Genomic DNA, 16456 nt, shown 5'->3' with positions numbered 1-16456 from the left:
CATGTTACTGATAAATAAGTCAGATTTGCTCAAAATAGAAGGGGTATCTTCTCTAGCAGTTACTTTGCATAATTTTGTATATATACCACCAAGTGGTAAATTCTGGGGTCACTCTGAATTAATACTCAAGATTTTTAGGACTCCGTGGGATGTTAAAACCAAGTAATAGTTTGTCAGGAATATTTAAGATCAAAAACCAACTTAAGCAGTACAAGTATGTAGCAGTTACCAATTTGCTGTGCCTGCAACTAAGAGAAAATATGGAGGAACAAGAATGGAGGTTAGCAATTGTTCCACAAACACAGATAAATCACCTTATAAACTTTAGGGCAAAACCCATTAATACTTGCTGCTAGAGATTTGGATTATTTAATCTTTCTAGAAGTGTATTTTGTTTTGTTTAGTAAACTTGCCTGACACTAAGAAGAAGAAAGTAGATTTCTACTCAGAGGTTTGCCTTTGTCATTGAAAATTCAACTCATCTTGGGAGTGAAATGGAAAACATTGTGTGGCTTGATTTAGGGTTGAGTTTTAACCTGAATTGGTGGTTTTGCAGTTTAAAGGGTCAATGGATCTTGTCTTTCTTTTCAACACTGCTACCTACCATTTGGGACTCTAGCCATTTTGTATAAAAGTTATCCTTATAGTCTTCAAAATAATTACAAATGGTAACTATGCTCATCTGACAGACTAGGCTGTGTTTTAATACGATAATGCGTATAAAACTACTTTACAACTATGCAATCTTCTGTACATGTCTATGGTGTTGCTATTATTTTGATTATATATGCCTTAACGAGATGTGAGCCTTTGGAAGAAGAAATACAAAAACGATTGTAGGCATCAGATTGAATTTGGGAACTCTCGCTTTTTACTCTGGGTCCCTTTAGACACTTAAATTATTGAGCACCCCCAGCATTCATTATGGCTTCATTAAACAATTCATGAATCAGGCAACATCCCACCTGCCAGATCCAGGGGGCTTTCTGAGGAGCTGTACAAAATGGAAAATTTTTATAGAAAAGGGGTGGATTAAGAAAGTTATTAGCATGAGTAAAGGATTGTTCCAGGTAAGATGGCTTTCCCCTAAGAGGAAGAACAGAGTTTATTATGCAGATTATCTCATCTCCTTTATGGGGAAGGAGAAGGCCCCTGTGGCACTTCATTGGCACTTACCAGAAAATTCCTGGAATTTCTGAAAATTCCACAAACTGCATTTCTGGGAGAGGTTGCAAATGCAATTAGATTAAGTATTAAGCCCTAGTTTGGGGATTCATCCTGAACGACGATTCCATTTTGATCTGGTGGTTTTCTTTTTAACAATGCATTGGTAATAAATTAGAGGTTAAATTGGAAATTAAAAAAAATAGTTTTTATCTATAAATAGCCATAAGATGCCCATTATCTGTTAATATAAATCACACATTTTTACATAAAAAAAGACTTATTTTTCACAGCCAAACTTTAGCAAGAGGAGTGCCATTGTTTTAAAGTTTTGTAGTTTCTCTAAAGTCTGGCTTACCAGAAGATAGCTGGATCTTTTTCTGCATTCATTTTGGTGTGATGTATTGCTTTAGTTGAAGTATTTACAGAAAATTCATTCTCACACAGGTATGTGATCAGAAAAGGGAGTTTGTCATTGACTGTTCATAAGCTCTTAGAGACCACCGAGTGTTTTCTCACTACACTTTAAAAACTGCTGCTCCAGAAAAAGACAACCAAAGGGATTAAAAATATTAGAGTTACACCATTTAACTCTTTATTTATACATGTTTTGATATAAGGGTAGGCATGAGGACTTTGATACTTTGGTTGATGGAAATCATTTTACCCCAACCTTTACTTTTTTATGACTATCAGGGAACAGCTCTTTGATTCTGAGGGAAAATACAGTTTTTATATGAGAAAAGAGCTTTAAGTTGCCCCACTGAATTCAGAGTCACACTTTAAAATCTAATGCAATGTTAGGTAAATTTTACTTGCTCTTAAGGGATCCTTCTGAGAATCAAACAAAGTAGGCTGTTCTGAATAAAGAAAAGTCTATCTTTGTTATCCTTCAATTTGAAGAGAGGCCATCCAAAGTGGAGATACTGAGATATGGGAATTGAGATATTGCATAGCCCATTTACTAAGTGAGACATTTTGATTTAAAAACTGTGGCTCACTCAGAGGTCAATTCCAATGACTTTGATGTGAAGTAGATGATGTGGGAAACAAAGGCGCAGGGAAATGTAGCTGAAATTAAATTTCCTTATAACCTGCAGCCCATTGACAAACACTTGAGGCAGTCCTAGTATAACATTTCTCCAGGAATTCCCTACTGTTTTAATTTTAATTCTTAGCTAGAGGGGAAAACAACCTTAGCTTGACAATAGCTTGGTCTCCAGTATCCTGTGTCGTCTTTATCATATGAAAGTCCTTTCTTTACCTTCTCCTTGTCTTTACCTCTCCCAACTTTCAAGTACAGTAAACCCTTGGATTGCAAATAATTTGTTCTGTGAGCAAGCATTTCTAATGAATTTTAACTTAATAAATGAGCGATGTCTTGCAATATGAGTAGTATGTGACACCGAACGTCACATGATCACAACTGAGCCAATGATTCGTTTTCTCTCTTTCCCTCACTCACTTGCTGAAGGATTATGGGTGATCATCTCCCATGCTCAGATGCTGGGTCTCAGGCCTTGGTGTATGGCAGAAATCAGTAATTGTTTTTGGAACGTTGGAAAGTGCCCACAACTGGCACTAGTGAATTTTTTGTCACTTCGAAACACCTATGGACAGTCCTTTGCTTTTCAATATAAGAGTAAGCTTAAGAATGTTTTGCTTCGGGGGTGCCTGGGTAACTCAGTCAGCAAAGAGTCTGACTTCGGCTCAGGTCATGATCTCACGGCTTGTAAGTTCCAGCATAAGTTCCAGCCTGCGTTGGGCTCTGTGCTGACAGCTCAGAGCCTGGAGCCTGCTTCTGATTCTGTGTCCCTCTCTTGCTCTGCCCCTCCTCCACTTGTGCTGTCTCTCTCTCTCTCTCTGTCTCAAGAATAAATAAAACATTAAAAAAAAGAATGTTTTGCTTCATTCTAGGTCAGGCTGCCTGCAGATATAGACCATTTCCTCTGCTGCCTTATTGCCAGTTACATTAAATACAGTATATGACAAGAGTTTATTAATATTGTACTGTAGTCAACATCTGTTAGTGATAGTGAAAGTCTTACTACACAATAACCCTCCTCTCTCTTGTCTCTCTCACACCAGCCATGAAGGTTTACAAAGTAAGTGAAGGCTAATTTATTTTTCTTTATCTTTTGTATTTCCTTTGTTATTTCATATTATAGTATTGTAATAATTTTTATATGAATATTTTTGAGTTGTGGAATGAATCATTTGAGTTCCTTTTATTTCTTAAGGGGAAATTCGCTTTGATATACAAGTGCTTTCGATTACAAGCACGTTTCTGGGACAAATTATGTTGGCAAACCAAGGTTTTACTGTGAGGAGTCCGTCCTCACAATCGCAGGGCAGCTCTTCCTGCCAAAGGGTTCTGTCCCTGTGCTTTAATAAAATCACCTCTTTGCACTGAAGATGTCTCAAGAATTCTTTCTTGGCCATCAACTCCAGACCCCACCACCACTCCAAACACCACATCAACAGAAATTAACGATTGGTCTATTGCTTGTAGATGGAGTTAGGTGGTGGACACCTACATGTCTGATAAAACAGAGAATATTGGGTCGAATTCAGACGCTGTAAACATCAGAGGCTAATGTGACACTGTATTTGATCTCTTTACCGATGATATCTCCTCTGCCCTCACAACTACCTGGAAATGAATGTGTTATTATTTTACACTGACTATACAGATAAGGAATTTGAGATCTCCCAAAGTCAAATATCTCCCTCCAAATACCTGAGCTGGTAAGCGGCAGGACTTGAAATTGTTCCCACAGCTGTCTGACTTTGAACCCCATGTTTTTTTTTTATCCCAGATCATTTTGAAAGATCTTTAGGAAGAAATGATTTCCTATTTTTAAGAATTTATTAAAGTGGAGGGGGGTAAGAGCAAGTCAGGTGTCCACAATGCAAGTGTAAGTCTTGTCACAGAGGTTCAAAAACAGAGCTACCTGGGTAGCTGCTTGGGCCATAACCTGTGCTCTGGAAGAAAGGCTTTTATGACTATGAGGCCAATTTGGCAATTAAGATTATTTGAAATTAGGGGCACCTGGGTGGCTAAGTTGGTTTATGTGTCCAACTCTTGGATTTCAGCTGGGTCATGATCTCAAAGTTTCAGTGAGTTCGAACCCTACACTGGGCTCTGCCCTGTCAGCACTTAGCCTGCTTGGGATTCTCTCTTTCTCCCTCTCTCTGCTCCTCCCCCACTTGTACTGTCTCTGTCTCAAAATAAACTTAAAAATGTTTAAAAATTTAAAAAAAATTAAAAATACATTGAAAATGGAAGATTGATGGTTTACAGGTGTTTATGGGGTGGTGATCAGATTGATTAGTTAGTGGCCTGTGTAGGTTGGATCTAAACCTCACCTGTATACTTTCTATAAATTTGTGGGAAGAACCCTGTTTTGATCTTGTGAGGAAAAACCAAGAGTAAAGGCTAGAGTAAAAGATGATCAATTCTCTTGGCAAGTATGGGTGAGTATGGAGATATAGGAACAATAACTGTGCCTTCTCTGTATTTAAAGACAAACTCAGTGTCTCTCTGAGCTCTAGAACTTATTATAAATTTTAACAATGTGCCTACTTTAATGTGTCTTTGTGAATATGTCAACTTATGATTCTGTAGTGATTGAGACATACCAGATTTTACTCCCATATTCCTTGCTTAGCATAGAGTAGACGATTTGAAACAGAAGCATATAAATTACACACACACACACACACACACAGACACAAACACAGACTTAAGGATTTGGAAGAAAATTCTTTCTAACAGCATTACGACAGAATCTGAAAGGCCACTTTGTCTCATAGTACTAATAACATACCTGCTCTGGTTGTCCTGTCCTCTGTTCTAGACAACTAATTTTAGATGACATAACCTAAGAACTTTTTAGATGATGTAACCTAAGTCTTGGGAGAAATAGTATCAGTCGATTTTTCTTTGCCACTTTTAACAGAAGAATGGGTATGTGATATTCTGCAAAGTTAATTTAAGCTATTTATCAGTGATGTCCCCCATTCTAACCAGAAATTCTTAATATCATTAGTTCCTTCCTTCCTTTCTGATTTTCCTTCCTACCATCTTTCATCCTGTCTCATTTTTTTTTTCTAAATAATATTATCATTATGGGAGCCTTTGGCCCAGGATCAAAGTTGGGAGTGGTAATACTTTCCATTTTCTTTTTTGTAATTTTCTGATTTCTTAATAAATGGCTTAGGAACCTTAGAGTGTCGAACAGGAAATTAGTATTATGAACATAAAATAAACATTTAGAAAAAAATAAGTACCTGGATAAATCACAGGTGATCATTTAGGGAATTGAATACTGAACAGTTTTCCTGGAAATGTTTTTCTCTCTCTGATAAAATGAGCACTTTAAAGACGTTTTCTGAAAATCATGACAAATTTTTATTTCTGGAGCCTATCCATATTTCCATAATTGCAGCTACACACACACACACACACACACACACACACACACACACACACACGTATGAACCCTCTCCTAAGTTAAATATACATATGTATATTATTAATATCAGTAGAAGAAGGTACAGGAAGCATGTTTCCCATGTGTTCTATCACAGAATGTTTGAATATTATATATACAACAATCACTTCTTTCCTCCATCAAGAAAGCCTTCTAGAGAGATGGGATAAAAAAAAAAAAAAAGACAGTTAAACTGTGAAAGTCATTCACTTTGAAACTTGAGTCCATGTAGTTTAAAAATGCCTACCAAGTTTATATCTTAATATATATCAGTATATATATTTTGATATATTGTAACAGTAGTATGGGAAAATGAAGAGCCATCTTTCAGTAATATTTTTAGGATGTTTAGTTAGAAGAATTTCTTTATTTTCAACATATAGAAAATACCCTTGGCCAGTTCTAGATAAAACTTTTTAACATTTGGCCTCAGTTGCACATGATCTAAGGAACAAAAACCAGTTACGTAATGGCTTAATACAAGTATAACAGCTTTATTTTCTCTCCAAACTAGATTACTATGGTATTGCCATTTTTATGTAACTTTTTATTTTTTTTTTTATTTTTTATTTTTTTTTTTTTAATTTTTTTTTCAACGTTTATTTATTTTTGGGACAGAGAGAGACAGAGCATGAACGGGGGAGGGGCAGAGAGAGAGGGAGACACAGAATCGGAAACAGGCTCCAGGCTCTGAGCCATCAGCCCAGAGCCTGACGCGGGGCTCGAACTCACGGACAGCGAGATCGTGACCTGGCTGAAGTCGGACGCTTAACCGACTGCGCCACCCAGGCGCCCCTTTATGTAACTTTTTAAAAGAATAGATCAAGAGTATGATTTCTTCTTTATTTCTAGTCTGCATTTTCATTTATTTACTTTTTAAGATGGCTCATTACAATGACAACTTTTTAAAAAATTAAAGAGCTATGGATGGCTAGAGACATGAGTATATGACTTGGAAATATTATGAGGGATCTTGAACCTTGGCTGTGCTTTATTGATTTAGTCACAAGGCACTGAAGCACATAGTACCCTTTGTACTGTAAGAAGTTGAAAAGCTTTTCCTGTGCAGTTAAGGTTGCAACTTTACCCCCAATCAATATTTAGTTAGCAGCTCACAGAAATGGTGGTAAACTTCGTTCTACACCAGTATTTTAGGTAATAAAATATTAAATCATTTCTTGAAATATAACAAGATTTCTGCTTGAGATTTAATGTGACAAGATAGTATTTTATACTGTTTTTATTAGCAGTATAACAAATGGTGAGTAATAAATTCAGATATAGTGCAGACACACTCAGACTGTCAGAAGTACTGGGGTGGCTTTGTCTGCCTATTAGAGCACAAAACCAGTAGGTAGAATACGCAGAGAAATTGTTTTTGTTCTTGGGCTTGACAACAAATGACAAATATTTTAGGGTATTACTTCATAATTATTTTTTGTGTGGTATTATTACTACTCATATAAATCACATATTCCAGGATATTCAATTATAACATAAAATACATATAAATGATTTTCAGTTTCTATAGAAATTAGATATTTTCTAGTATTCTCACATGCCATTATTTAACTGTAGATACTTTGGAGAGGGAGACACCTTATTATACATCCTCTTATTTTTCATGGTACCTAGAAAATATTATGTATTTGTATTTATTGACTAGCAAATATTTGGTACTCAACTCTTAGCTGAAAACATGGGAAGCAGAGAACTTCTAAGGATGGTGGAATTAGATCTGTATTAGGATTCTATAATTGCCACTCACTGGTTATGTATGTTTGAGTTAAGTTGCTTAAAGCCTCTGGATCCTCAGTTCTCTCCTCCATAAAATCAGGCAAGATTTTTTGAATCTACACTTAAATACTAGCAGTATTTTCCACAAAGATGGTAAAATGGCCAGGTTTAAATTCGTTCCATTTCAAGACACCTTAAAATGAGAACAAATAAAATGGGGGAGTAGGAAAAGGTACTGTTACAAATCTTGTATTCTGGATTATTATGTATGCATCCTTGGCTATTTAAAGGAAAGTGCACTGAGATATGAAAACTACTGCAAAATGTACCCCCCCCCCAAAAAAAAAAAGATAACCACACACATTTTATACTCTTGTAGGCTGAATCTCAGAAGTAGTCATTTATCTTCAGGACACATATTTGCGTATTGTGATCTAGATAATTTAGATTAAAAAATCTTAGAGAAACCAGAATAGTTGGTGCTGCTTATAGTAAAAGCCCTCTCCCCATCCGGCAATTGAATGTTACAGAATAACGATTCTATGTACAATTCACACCAATGGAAACCTGCCACTTTTCACCCAGAGCTAGTAGTTAACCCTCTATTGCTCATTTTAAATATTGTATTAGTTTCTGCAATTAAATGAATATTTATTGGCCCCCATTTATATATTGAAATCCTAACCCCCAATGTGATGGCCTAAGGAGGTAATGTTTTGGGAGGTGACTAGGTTATGAGGGTGGAGCTCTCATAAATGCAGTTAGTCCCGTTATAAAAGAGACCCCTTTGCAACATGGAAAAGGATGGGTCCTCACCCAAATCCAACCATGCTGGCACCAGACCTTGGACTTTCAAACTCTGAAACAATGAGAAATAAATTTTTGTTGGTTATAAGCCACTCAGTCTATGGTATTTTGTTATGGAGCCCAAACTGATTCCTCCTTTTTCTAGGAAGGCTATAACAAATTACCATAAACTGAGTTGGTTAAAACAGTAGAAATTAATTTTCTTCCACTTCTGGGGTCCAAAAGTCTGAAATCAAAATACCAGCAGTTCTATGCTTTCTTCAAAGACTCTAGAGGAGAATCTTTGCTTGATTCTTGCAGCTTGTGGTGGCTTCAGGTGTTCATGGACTTGTGGCTGCTTAACTCACATGCCTGCCTCTATTTGCATGAGTTTTTCCTCCTCTGTATGTCTCAAGTTTCCCTTTCCTTTTTCTTATAAGAACACGATTCACACTGCTTAGGGCCCACCTGGATAATCCGGAATGATTATCTCAAAATCCTTAATTACATCTGTAGTGAAAGATGAATGAGAATAGAAATAGGATGACATACTATGCTTTTCTTAAGTTTTTAAGTTTAAATTCCAGTATAGTTAACATACAGTGTTATATAAGTTTCAAGTGTACAATGTAGTGATTCAACAATTCTAAATATTACTGAGTGCTCATCCTGATAAGCGTATTCTTAATCCCCATCACCTATTTTACCCATCCAGCAACCTACCTACCCCTGGTAGCCATCATTTTAGTCTCTATACTTAAGAGTCTGTTTTCTTGGTTTCTTTCTCTCTCTCTTTTTCTTTTGTTCAGTTGTTTTGTTTCTTAAACTCTACATATGAGTAAAATCATACAGTATTTGTCTCTGACAGATTCAACTTAGCATAATACTCTTTAACTCCATCCCTGTTGTTGCAAATGGAAAGATTCCATTATTTTTTTTATTTTTTTTTCAACGTTTTTATTTATTTTTGGGACAGAGAGAGACAGAGCATGAACGGGGGAGGAGCAGAGAGAGAGGGAGACACAGAATCTGAAACAGGCTCCAGGCTCCGAGCCATCAGCCCAGAGCCTGACGCGGGGCTCGAACTTACGGACCACGAGATCGTGACCTGGCTGAAGTCGGACGCTTAACGACTGCGCCACCCAGGCGCCCCAAGATTCCATTATTTTTAAAGACTGAATAATATTCTTGCGTGTGTACACATGTGAGCATGTGTCCATGAATTCATCTATGGATGGATACTTGGGCTGCCTCCATAATTTAGCTATTGTAAATAGTGCTGCAGTAACATAGGGATGCATATATCCTTTCAAATTAGTGTTCTTATATTCTTTGAACAGTACTTAGTAGTATGATTACTGTATCATAGAGTAGTTGTATGTTTAAATTTTTGAGGAATCTACGTTCTGTTTTCCACAGTGGCTGCACCAGCTTGCAATCCCACCAAGAGTAGAAGAGGGTTCCGTTTTCTCCACTTCATCACCAACACTAGCTGTTATTTGTATTTTTGATTTTAGCCATTCTGACAGGTGTGAGGTGATGGGTCATTGTAGTTTAGATTTACATTTCCCAGATAAGGAATGCTGTATCCTATAACTGTTAGCCAGGTAGATGTCTTCTGTGGAGAAATGTCTGTTCATGTCTTTTGCCTATTTTTTTTTATTGGATTATTTGTTTTTTGGGTGTTGAGTTGTATCAGTTCTTTATATATTTTGGATACTAACCGTTTCTTAGCTATGCCATTTGTAAATATTTTTTTTTCCATTCTGTAGGTTGTCTTTTAGTTTTGTTGATTGTTTCACTGAACAGAAGCTTTTTATTTTTTATTATTTTATTATTATTTTTTAATGTTTATTATTATTATTTTTTTTTTTTGAGAGAGAGAGATGGAGACAGAATGAGAGTGGGTTAGGGGCAGAGAGAGAGGGAGACACAGAATCCGAAGCAGGCTCCAGGCTCCTAGCTGTCAGCACAGATCCCGATGTGGGGCTCGAACTCAAGAGCGGTGAGATCATGATCTGAGCTGAAGTCAGACGCCCAACTGGCTGAGCCACCCAGGTGCCCCAACTTTTTATTTTGATGTAATCCCAATACATCAAATCCCAGTTTATTTTTGCTTTCATTTCCCTTGCCTCAGGAGACATATCTAGAAAACTGTTGCTATGGACAATGTCAGAGAAATTACTGCCTGTGCTCTCTCCTAGGATTTTTATGGTTTCATATATCACAGTTAGGCCTTTAATCCATTTTGAATTTATTTGGTATATGGTATAATAAAGTGGTACAGTTTTATTCTTTTCTATGTACCTGTCCAGTTTTTCTGACACCATTTGATTTTTTTCCTATTTCATATTTTTGCTTCTCTTGTCAAAGATTAACTGACCATATAATTGTGGGTTTGTTTCTGGGATTTCTATCTTATTCTATTGATATGTATGTCTATAACCATACTGTTTTCATTATTATAGCTTTGTACTATAACTTGGAATCTGGAATTGTGGTATCTCCAGTTTTGTTTTTCCTTTTCACGATTGTTTTTGGCTATTCATGGATTTACTTTTAGGATTATTGGTTCTAGTTTTGTGAAAAATGCTTTTTGTATTTTGATAGGAATTGCATCAAATGTGTAGATTGCGTTGAGTAGTATGAACATTTTAACAATATTTGTTCTTCAAATCCGTGGCCATGGAAATTCTTCCCCTTTGTGTCATCTTCAATTTCTTTTGTCAATATTTTATAGTTTTGTGAGTACAGATCTTTTGCCTCTTTGGTTAACTTTATTCCTAGGTGTTTTTTTCTTTTTGGTGCAATTGTAAATGGGATTGCTTTCTTAGTATCTCCTTCTGTTGTTTGGCTTTTAGCGTATAGAAATGCAACAGAGTTTTGTATATCGATTTTGTATCCTGTGATCTTACTGACTTCATTTATCTCTTCTTGTGGTTTTTTGGTGGATCTTCAGGGTTTTCCATACATAGCATTATGTTATCTACAAATAATGAAAGTTTTACTTCTTCCTTACCAATTTGGAATTCTTTTATTCCTGTTTGTTGTCTGCCTGCTGTAGTTAGGACTTCCAGTACTAGATTGAATAAAAGTGGTGAGAATGGATCTCCTGGTCTTTTCCTGATCTTCAGGGAAAAGCTCTCAGCTTTTCACCTTTGAGAATGATGGTCACAGTGGATTTTTCATATATGTCCTTTATTCTGTTGTGGTATGTTCTCTCTAAACCTGCGTTGTGGAGTGTTTTTATCATCAACAGTTATTGTACTGTGTCAAATGCTTTTTCTGCATCTATTGAAATAATCGTGTGGTTCTTGGGCTTCTCTTCTGGATGTGTATTACATTTATTGATTTGGCAAATACTGAACCACTCTTCATCCTGACACTAAATCGTACTTGATAGTGGTGAATGATTTTTTTAAAATCTATTGTTGGATTCAGTTTGCTAATATTTGTTGAAGTATCTATGTTCATCAGAGGTCATAGCCTGCAGGTCTCTTTTTTTTGTAGTTTTTTAATCTGGCTTTGTTATCAGGGTAATGCAGGCCTTATAGAAGGAATTTGGAAGATTTCCTTCCTTTTCTGTTTTTGGAATAGTTTGAGAAGAATAGGTCTTAACTCTTCTTTAAATGTTTGATACAGTTTGCCTGTAAAGCTGTCTGGTCCTAGACTTTTGTTTGTTGGGTGTTTTTTGATTAGCTCAATTTCATTGCTGTAATCAGTCTGTTCACATTTTCTATTTCTTTCTGATTGAATTTTGAGGTTTTCTGTTTCCAGGGAATTTATCCATTTCTTATAGGTGGTCCAGTTTCTTGGCATATAATTTTTCATAATACTCTCTTAAAAGTGTTTGCATTTCTATGATGTTGGTTGTTATTTCTACTCTTTCATTTCTGACTTTATTTGAGTCCTCTCTCTCCTTTTTTTGATGAGTTTGGTTGAAGGTTTATCAATTTTGTTGATCTTTTCAGAGAAACAGCTCCAGGTTTTTTTGATCTGTTCCATTCTTTTGTTAGTCTCTATTTTGTTTATTTATGCTCTAATCTTTATTATTTCCTTTGTTATGCTTGTTTGGTGTTTCATTTGTGCTTTCTCTAGCTTCTTTAGGTGTAAGGTTTAGGTTATTTATTTGAAAATTTTCTTGTACTTGAGATAGCCTGTATTGCTATAGATCTCCCTCTAGAACAACTTTTGTCGTATCCCAAAGGTTTTGGACCATTGTATTTTCATTTTCATTTGTCTCCATATAGCTTTTGATTTCCTCTTTGACGTTTTGGTTGACCCAGTCATTGTTAAATAGCATGTTTAACCTCCATGTATTTGTAGGCTTTCTTGATTTTTTTCTTGTGATTGATTTCTAGTTTCATAGCCTTGTGATCAGAAAAGATGCATGGAATGACTTTGATGTTTTTTGAATTTGTTGAGACTTGTTTTCTAGCCTAATATGTGATCTCTTTTGGAGACTGTTTCATGTGATCTTGAAAAAAGTGTATATTCTCTTTTAGGATGGAATGAATGTTCTGAATATATGTTTTAATAAATCTGGTCCTATGTGTCACTCAAAGTGTCTGTTTCCTTATTGATTTTATGTTTGGATGATCTACCCACTGAAGTAGTGGAATGTTAAAGTCCCATACTGTTGATGTATTACTATTGATTGGTTCCTTTGTATTTGTTACTAACTGCTTCAAGTATTTGGGTGTTCCCATGTTGTGTGCAGAAATACTTATAATTGTTATATTTTCTTGTTAGATTATCTCCTGAATGATTATATGGTGTTCTCCTTCGTATCTTGTTATAGTCTTTGTTTTAAAATCTATTCTGTATGATATAGCATAATAAATGCATCTCCATACCTTCACTTCCAATCTGCTTGTGTCTTTATGTCTGAAATGGGTCTCTTGTTGGCAGCTTAAGATGGATCTTTTATCCATTTCTTTACCCGCTGTCTTTTGACTGGAGCATTTAGTCCATTTACCTTCAAAGTAATTATTGATACGTATGCATTTACTGCCATTTTGTTACTTGTTTTATGGTTGTTTTTCTCTGTTCCTTTCTTCTCTTGCTATCTGCTGTCTCTCTTTATGTCATTGTCTACATAGGAATTTATGAAGACTGTATGAAGCTATTACTAGATAAGTAAATTAAGCTAGATTTAAGAATCAATATCAAATCAACATCAAATACATATTATAAATAAAACAAATAGAAAATAAAATAGAATTTTTGAGGGGGGAATAATTATAAGAAAATAAAGAAGATTCAAATACATAGAGAGGGGAGCCTGACTGGCTCAGTCACTAAAGCATGCGGTCATTGATCTTGGGGTCCTGAGTTCAAGTCCCATGTTGAGCACAGAACTTACTTAAAAAATTGGATGGGTGGGTGGATGGATGGATGGAAAGATATACCATGCTCTTGGAATCAAAGACAAAATGCTGTTAAGATCTTAATAGGTCAGTTTCTTCCCACATTGATCTATAAATTTAACACATTCCCAGTTATAAACTCATCTAACTTTTAAAAGTGAAAATTGATACATAGTTCTAAAATCTATATTTATATTACTTTCTTAAAATTTACCTTTATAAGGACATTGTATAGCAAAATATAACTAAAGAAAAAAAAGAAGAATGTAGGAGGACTTACATGAGACTTTAAGATTACTGAAAAGTCGTATTTAAGAAAATAGGCACTATTTTAAAAAAATAAAATGGATCACTAGAACACAATAAAATTCAAGAAACAAACACATATATGGCTAATTCATTTCAAATACGATGTCAAAATAATTCGATGGAACAGATATTTTCAATAAATAGTGCTGGAACAACTGGATATCCATTTGGGTGGGGAAATAAACCTGGATATTCATTTTACGTGTATGCAAAATTAAATTAGAAATGTATCACAGACTTAAATATAAGTACTACACTGTAAAGATTCCAGAAAAAAATATAAGTAAAAAGATTTATTACACTGGTCACAGAAGGCAACTATAAAAGACAAATGGTTAAGTTCAACTTTATTAAAATCAAAATCTGATGCTCAAAAAGCATTATTAATGAAATAAGCTGATATAAACACACACAGGGATAAAATATTGTCAAAATACATATTTAACAAAAGACTAATATCTAGAATACATAAAGACCCGCTAAGCTTCTCCCAAAAAAGACAAAGAACACAATAAAACTATACAGATTATTTGAAAACAAACTTTGCAAAGAAAATACATGTACATAATGTATGGTACATGTTAAAACATCTGTTATAACACTGTGGATACATCACATAGGTGAAAGTAAGTAGATACGAAGAGTAATCTCATTGATGTAAATAAAGCCTGTATAGGTGGTGAGAATGAGAGTTAACAGTTTGAATGTAAGACGGTATCCCTGCCATAACTCTTTGAGAGAGAATTCCAAGACCTTATTATTCTGAAGGACAAGACTCCCACAAAAATCTGTTGTGAGTCTATATATAGCAACTATTTTGTACATGCTTTGTATTCAGAGTTTGTAGCTTTATTGGGCCATGTGGTCTTTTCAAAACATTTAATTATACATGACTGTATATTAGAAAGATGGCATTTTCTGGCTGAAGCCCACCCTTGATCATGTGGCCTAAGTTCAGTTAACTGGCTTGTTTCCCCTGAGTTTTGAAACTCCAAGGAGGGAATAAAAGATACAAGAACAGAAGCTCTTCTAGGTGGTGGTGGCATAGAGAAGAATGCAGCTTGTCGACAGTGTGTTAAAGGCAGTAACTTTACCAACATCATTCTTAACGCACTTCCTGTGTTGATTCTTGGCTTTCTGTTTCGTACCTTATTTCCCCTATTTCTCAAAGCTGGTTCTCCAATTTTTCTATAATCCAGTCTGCTATGCCTTAGCATTTTAACAAACGTTTTTTTCTCCTTGAGTTACCCATAGTAATTGCTTTGAGTTTCTGCTTTTTACAATCAAGTTTTCAAGGTTGCTATTACCTCCTGATGGCACGCTTATACAAATCTCAATACAGTTGAGCATATAAATTTTAAGAAATACACTAACTGAATGGACATGGTTAGTTCTGAAATCTCTATTCATAGAAATTTTTAAATGGTTGTTTGCCCATAACTGCAGTTGGATAATCTAACTGTTATGAGGGTGCTCCTCCCCGTGTTTGCTGGGTGCCCTCTGCATGAGAATCAAGGGGTTCCGGGTGCAGGGGAAAAGCTTGGTACTTGTTGTGCATGCCTTCTCCTGGGTCCCTCAACAGGTTTACTGAATCAGAATTTTTAACAACTACCCAGGTGCATGTCAAAAGTTGAATTCTGCAATACACAGTAAAACCTTGGTTTGTGAGCATAATTCATTCTGGAAACATGCTTATGATCCAAAGCACTTGTATATTAAAGCAAATTTCCCCATAAGAAATAATGAAACTTGGATGATCTGTTCCACAACCCAAAAATAGTCATATAAAAATGATTACAATACTGTAATATAATACAAAATAATAAAATACAAAATATAAAGAAAAATATACAAATTAACCTGCAGTTACCTTTGAAAACCTTCGTGGCTGGTGTGAGGGAGACAAGAGAGAGGAGGGTTATTGTATAGGACAACTTTCACTACCACTAATGGGACCACTGCTATCTCTTGGCTCAATGGAATCTTTTTCTGCATGGGGGCCATTGTATACACTTGCATGAATGTTGACTACAGTACAATATTAGTAAACTCTTGTCATATACTGTATTTAATGTAACTGGCAATAAGGCATCAGGGGAAGGGGTCTTTATCTGTAGGCAGCCTGACCTAGAATGAAGCAAAGCATTCCTAAGCTTACTCTTGTATGGAAAAGCAAAGGACTACCCATAGATGCTTTAAAGTTACAAAAAATACATTAATGCCAATTGTGAGAACCTTCCAACGTTCTGAAAAATCACTGATTCCTACCAAACACCGTGGCCCGAGACCGAATATCCAAGCATAAGAGACAATCACCCACAATCCCTGAGAGAGAGAGAGAGAGAGAGAGAGAGAGAAAAGAATCATTGGCTCACTTGTGATCATGTGACATTCGACATCACGTACTACTCATATTGCAAGGTTTCGCTCATTTGTCAAGTTAAAATTTATTAGAAGTGTTTGCTCATCTTGTGGAACACTTGCAGAACAAGTTACTCCCAATCCAAGGTTTTACCATATATGAATTTATTAACTTTGATTTCAAAGTGAATTCTGATAACTTTATTAGATTCTTAGTACAGATGTGAATAGAAG

This window comes from Puma concolor, chromosome A1 (assembly GCF_028749965.1).
Source record: "Puma concolor isolate L17-30 chromosome A1, mPumCon1.1.hap2, whole genome shotgun sequence".
NCBI classification, from domain to species: Eukaryota; Metazoa; Chordata; class Mammalia; order Carnivora; family Felidae; genus Puma; species Puma concolor.
This window is presented reverse-complemented; position numbering follows the sequence as displayed.